The 7,159-nt window shown below is 39.8% G+C and overlaps 1 pseudogene; it reads right to left on the reverse strand.

Moving 5' to 3' along the window:
• Window positions 1–4,301, reverse strand: part of LOC102417593 — an 11,397-nt pseudogene extending 7,096 nt beyond the window's left edge.
• Between the last annotated feature and the right edge of the window lie 2,858 nt (window positions 4,302–7,159).

Genomic DNA, 7,159 nt, shown 5'->3' on the forward strand with positions numbered 1-7,159 from the left:
GTTATTTTGAGTTGTCTGTAATTTGCTTCAAAATAATTTGGGCAAGGGAAGATGAGTGGGTTAAATGAAGTAAGATCAGCGATGAGTCAGTAATTAATATACTTGGTAATGGGGTTCATTGGACTCTTTTTCTACATTTATGTTTGAATTTTCCAAAGTCAAAAGTATAAACAAACAAGCAATTTTTTAAAATCCCACAACACACACACACACACACACACACACACACACACACACACACACATCTTTGTAAGAACTCAGATTCTATTCAGTTTCAAGCCTGGCCCTGGACTGTTCTTTCCCCCAAAGCCTTCCTGATGCCATCGTCCTGGAATCTCTGGCCTTCATTTGTATCCATGCAGTGCTCTCTGCTTACTCCTTTTGTGTTTGACATCATGTTGTAATTGCTCAGTCGCCTGTGGAGTACAATAATATTTTCAAATAAGATTTTTGTTTCCTATTTTTATTCTTAGCCCTTGCCTTTACCCCATTCAGCCCTTTAAACGTTTTGTGTTTATTACCTCTGTAGAGTAGACATAGAGACAAAAAAGGAGTTTATTCGTGACCTTTTGAGTTCCAAAGCCTGAACATCATGGGAATAAGAAGCCATGAAAAGATAATAGATTTGGTACAAGATGTGATGAGTGAGAGAAGAGCTAATGTGTAGCCAGTACTCCCTGAGCTGGAGTATGGGGAAATAGAGGGACATAGCCTAATGGAGACAGAGATAGGTGGGATCTAGGATGAGGTACCAGGCCTGGAGGGTTCACACACCAGTCTCCAGAGAGAGAGAGAGAGCTTGCCCACACTTGAGCATCATGTAGAGTGAGCACTGTTTGGCATCAGTGCCAAGGAACCGCGTGAGAGCTGAGTTAGCGGCCTTAGATGTCCCAGTCCCATATCAGTGTAGATTGTGTATCATCTTAGCTGTCTTCTCTTTAGTGCTGGAGTCTGTTGGAGGGGTGGAGGTGGAGGGAATATAACCTGGTGGGAGATAGAGATAGATGGGATCTGGGATGGTGGGATATACCTGAGCTCTGGACAAATTCAGAAACAAAGCAAAGAAATGGTAAACAAGAGCCAAAATATGACCCTTTTTATTGATACCTCCTAGGCTGGAGATGTAGAATATGGATCACAGAACCCCTAGATGTACTTCCTCTCCCCCAGGCAGTGCTGGATGAAGGGCAGGCTCTCCCTCTGGGAGATGATTGGGTGTCCCATGAGGTTTATGGCAACTCCCACTACTCATCCCGGTAAGAGATTTGCTTCTGAGAGGGAAAGGGGAGATGATATGAGCATGCCCAATCTAGTCTTCCCAATTTTAGCAGATAGGGAAATGATTATACTTACATATCTAATAAAACTGAGCTAGAGAGCCAACAGGACTACATTAGTAGTGCTTCTCCCAACATTAAAGGAAATGCCAGGAAGGAGGAAGAGGCTCTTCCCTCTAATAGTCAGCAATGAGCACATCACCTCTATCCATCCCTCTGCACAAGACATTGCTCAATACCCAGTTAACTGATCCAAGTGGGCCGACCACCTGATTAAAAATGCAGGACCTTTGGAAGCACCACAGTGGAAATTCTTAACATTTCCCCCAAAGGGACAGTGGTGGCTGTAGATAAAACCATGAACTCTAACACATTGCCATCATTTTTTTAATGTTCACCATAAATACATAATCTTTTTCTGGCAAGGGTAAGACTTTATTCAAAGTTGTATTAGTGTCTATCAAAAAGTAGGGACTCAATAGCTATTTACTGCATTGAATTATAGTAATATTATTAATGGTATTTTCAGCAATAAAACAGATATCTTGACCCCTGATATCAAGTCCACTTGTTTTACCCCACAGACAATCATAGCTCCATATGTACTCACTTCTAGATTACCATCTATTACTAATTTTGTCAGTAAATCTTCAAAACAGGTACTGTCTTGTAGTGTTAACAATGACCTCATTCTCTCCAGTAGTTGAAATAGTTAATGGAGGCTATAAATTTACCTGTATTTCTTTTCTTCCATGCCCTAGAGTTATAAAAAAAAATTAAGCAATTTAAGCATGTTAGCCATGTTTCTAATTTAAAACAATACCAGCCAATAAAACAAACATTAAGTATTCATGTCATTCTTAGAATTGCTATTCAATGTTATAAACTTAGAAAATTTTTGTGCTTAATGATCACATTTTGTAGGTGGTTCCTTCTTTCTAAAGCTTAGTTTTCTCTTTCTTCAAGTTGTGGAAGGTCTCATGTATGTATTTCATCTCATAGTAGACATTTATCAGTTATTGACCACTCAGCACCGATAACCTTCCTCCCTACACTTTGTATTCAGAGAAATTAATTCTCTACATTGTGTGCTGTCTCAGTATGGTGGTAAACACAGGTATTTTGCCATTATGGACTGTACTTGATTCCTGGAGTCTCCTTCTATAAGATCCTTTTCCTTATCACTTAAGAACCACCAAGAAGTAAGGACATGATGTTATCAGAGTCTCATGCAACTTGGCATGATCCTGTAATGATGCAAGGTTGGAGGAAATTATTGGAGCTGCTGATTGCCAGCATCTGGGCAACATTGACAGCAGTTTCTGCTGCAAAGACTTTCTGGAGTCACCTGGTTCTATTTCAAGACTGGTTGTTCATATCTTCCTTGTAATTTGTGGTTCCCCTTTATCCTTCCAATTAATTCTTCCTTTTGTGTTTATGTTTGCAAAGGCTTCTTACTGTAGAACCTTAAGTGATTCACACAGCTTGGAAGGAAGCATCATGAGGTAGAAGCGAGTTACAGTGTGGCTTTGCAACTACCTTGTTTTGAGACTCGAGAAATCCCCTAACCTCTATGAACTTCAATTTTGTTATTTGTCGAGGCAATAGGCCGGATAACCATGAAGGCTTAGTTTTTAAAACTACAACTCTGTGACTCATATTATTATGGGTTAGGTAGCACTTTCAAGCCATAATGTTCTAATTAAAGAACTTTTATACATGTTTCACTTCATGTTTTAGCACACAAGGTGCTGTGAGTATTCTAGATATGTCCATCCTTGACTGAGCATTTACTCTGTAGGTAACCAGATATCGGAACAGATTCCTACAACAGAAAAAGCAAAGGGGCAAGTAGTTGCCTGTTCTTGGAAAATATTACCTCAGCTTATTGGAGTGTGTATGACAGAGGTAGCCTCAGGTGATTGATGGGATTAGCTTTACATCCAGAGAGTAGGAAATGCTGACGCTTGCATTAAAATTAAACCCATTCAGCATACATTTGCTGTGAGTAAGGCACTTTGCCTTTCAGAGCTTGAACCTGTTGTAAATTTGAGGGATACTGCCACAATCTCTGGTTTGAGAGTGGTTGTCAATGTTTTGGAATATTTTCCTTGCTTCTGGTTTCATCCAATTTGAACTATTCCAATGTGAATTAGCACTTTCAGTGACCCATGAATGGTACAAACACCAACTGCCAATTGCTTCAGATTTGAACTGGACTTTGTGGTTATTACACTTGACCTGTATTTCACAGCTCAATAACTCAGTAAATGATACTATAGCAACACAGCATCTAAAGGAAGTTTGACAATTACCTAGACACCTCTAATGACTTTTAGAATTTGAATACTATAAAATACCTGCAAAATCTACTTGGAGATCGCAGTGAATGGATGACCTGTATGTAGTTTGCTTGACTACTGAGATCAATGCATGCCCAGTTTGTTCCTTTGACCTTGTGTGAATACTCAGTATCATAGACCTGATGGGCCACTTGGCTTAGAGTCTTATCTGAGACACTTACTTCAACCAAGTTGATGGTGTTTTACTTCTCATACTCCTGCAATGATGTTCTATCTCATTTAGAATAAAAGCCAAAAGTTGTTGAATAGCCTGAAAGTCCACCATGATCTGGCCCTGTTGCCTGTCTTTGCTTCACATCCTTCCATCTTCCCTTTTTTAACTCTGCTCTGGCCACACTGGTCATCTTGCTGTTCTTTGAACATGTTGAGCTCTAGACTGTCTCAGGGACCTTGCCTTGCCCAAGACAAAAGTGCCTCTAACATCCCCAAAGCCGTGTGAAGGAGTTCTTTACTGGGCTCCACCATCAAGCCACCACCACCAAGCACTGCCTGCCGCTGCTGTGGGAACCAAAGGGTCTGATGGTGGGTGGTAGGCAGACAGCTGTCAGAGGTTGGTTGCTGGAGTCATTGATGTGTCAAAGTTGTCTATCATTCTTCAATGACACCAGCTCCATACCAGTTCGCTGTGCTGAAGCTGAGACGCCAGCTGTACTGGTGCCATCCCCATAGGAAAGAGTCCAAACCACAATTGGAACTGATATTTGCTGAGCACTTACTATGTGCTAAGGGCTTTACTCACTTAATACTCATAACAGCTCTGTGAGGCAAGCCCTTTTATTGTCCACATTTTATAAATGGCCATAAGAGAGTGTTTGAAAGCTGTTAACAATTTTATATATACACCAACAAGGACAGAGCTAGATTCCAAACAAGGCATCAAGGTTCAGTTAAGTCATGATCTTAATGGCTCCAGGATCAACCCATGATGTAGTGTTAAAGTGTGAAAGAACACTTTTCCTCCTTCATTTTTTTGTTTTAAACACAATGTGTTCATGTAGTTTTGATTCTAAAAATATAACTAATTTTGTTCACTTTTTGCTCACTGCGCCAGGGGATTAATGTCAGGTTCTTGGCTAAAATGAGAATCAAAACTAACTGGGTAATGTAATTAGAGTCACTGTCATCTGTAGCATAATGTGGGAAAGCTTGCTTGTCTGTATTATCTAAATTAAAATAATAATGAGGATGATGATTATTTTTAAGGAACAAGTCACGGTTAGGATAGGAACAAGTACGAGATCAGTGTCTATGCCCTCCTTCTCACCACCCCCATTTGAAGTGAAAACCACCTTTACTTTTGTCACATTATTTGTTTTACATTTTTGACCTCCTGATGTGCTTCCTTTTGAAGAAAGAGTTCTGGTGTTTAAAAACAAAAATGAAAATCGCAAATCCAGAAAGCTATTATTGATATTCCCTCCTCTCCTATTTTTCAGTTGGGCATGGTGGGATCCAGTGAGCACATCATTCAGGCTATGGCTCACGGGAACTTGCTAACAAAGACAGTATATTTTGACAAGGAGCCACACAGAGGCCCCGTTCCCCCAGCCTTCTGGACAGAGGTGACTTCCTGGCCAGGATGCCTTTGAAATTTGTTTTTCAGGTTTCTCTTTGGAAGTACTGGAATAAACAAAGCCCTCCTTTAAATTCTTTCTATTGTCTTCAAATGTTTCTCTTTTGTCTGTGGGTAAAAATTTAAATTAAAAAAGAGAAATCCCAGCTATGTCTGATATCGGTTGTTTAAAAAGCTGGAGTATCTCCACACAAAGCGATTATGAGGTTTTTGGGGCTGCATGAAATTCTGATTTGCCAAAGGGATTGTGGCTCAGTCTGAAGCCCTGCCAGGATTTGTAAGTCGAGGGTGGTACGAGGGTGAGGAATTCTGTCCAAGCAGCTGCTGTGCTTTCAAAACTGTGAGAGCAGCATCACCTTTGGGTTCCCATCGCCTTCTCTCCGACTCCCATGGAGGCTGTGAAAACTGTATTCAAAGAGGACAACGTTATGTGCAGATATAAAGTTGAAATTGTTTTATTATCTGGCTAAGTACTTTTCAAACGGCGCATTTTATGAGTCCAGAATAAAATAAAATGTAGTGATGCAAGGGTGTAAATACCTATTTATATTTAAAAATAGCCAGCTTAACAGGTACCACGTCAGTGTTGCATAAATGTCACATCAGAGAAAAGAAATCTCAGCATATTTTAGAACACAAGACATTGAAGAAAATTTGCTTAGATGTCATCTGTTAGAATAATAACAGAAAAGCTATCTCATAATAGTACTAGAGACCCAATGCACAAAGATTCGTGCAAGAATAGGCCTTCCTTCCCCTGGCTACCGGCACCACCTTCACTCTGGCCCGGAGCCACCTCTCCGCCTTTGCTCCAGCCAGAGCCACCTTCTGCCTCTCACCTTGTCTCGTCAATTTGCACATTCCCTCCTTATTGGCTGTGGACGCTGCCATCTTTATCATGAAGTGACAGTTAATTTGCATATTACTCTTTTATTAGATAGGATATACTGTTTGCACAGTTGGGTCGTCTTATGTAGGACAAGATTAATGAAATAGTCTTTTTATGGAGCTGAGTTGATATCCAGTAATTATTGGGACACCAGTTTCTTCATATTTTTTTACACCCTCATTCTATTCTGCAGCCTATTTTTTCCTTCAAAGAGGTAGAAAATGAATTTCTCAGTGCCTGGCCCTGTAATGACTCATAGTAAACATTAGAAATGTTTGCTGAATAAATAAATAAATAAATGTAGGCATTTCACAGTACTTTTGAAATACAAGTCTATTTTCTGAGTTTGGTGACCTTTTAAAATCAATGGATAGTTACATAAATTCTCACACTTTATTACCATTAATTCTGCTAGATTTATGGAAAATCAACAGGTTATTTTGTTTAGAATAAAACACAACCCTTTTGAAGTTTAAACCTAGAGATAAAGCTAAAATAGGTCAGTGCAAACGTGCAGTATCTGACTTGCTATATAATTTTTTACATTTGCCCAATTGGAAGTGTGTTTACTTTTGATTTAGGTTAACCCTTTAGGGCCCTAAATTTATTAGGAGGTAGAATCCACCCTCACCCACCCCAGTTTCTGTGAGAATAACCACTTTGAAATAGGAGCCAAGCTGAAGAATGTATCCCTCATTCCAGATGTCTCCTGCTGGAACACAGCTCTCAGAGAGATTATATTTCTGGTGGGGACCAGGCTGCTGATATTATTTCTGACTTCGAAAGATGTCAGTGATAAAAATAGGGTTCAGCATATGGAGTTGAGCTTTGTAGAGCAGGCATACAACACTTCCATATGGAATGATCCATCCTCCCAACCCAATATTGAATACAGGTTATGATATATTTCCTTAACATACTGTAAGCAGATCATTTACTTGGTCAGAATTAGAACACTAACCTCAGAAGGGATCTTCGATGTCTAGCTGATGCACTAATCCTCAGAATTATATCAGCTTTCTCTCAATTACTACCCTCTGTACCTTCTCCTTATGAG

The sequence above is a fragment of the Myotis lucifugus genome, unplaced genomic scaffold, assembly GCF_000147115.1.
Source record: "Myotis lucifugus unplaced genomic scaffold, Myoluc2.0 scaffold_1858, whole genome shotgun sequence".
In the NCBI taxonomy this organism is placed as follows: domain Eukaryota; kingdom Metazoa; phylum Chordata; class Mammalia; order Chiroptera; family Vespertilionidae; genus Myotis; species Myotis lucifugus.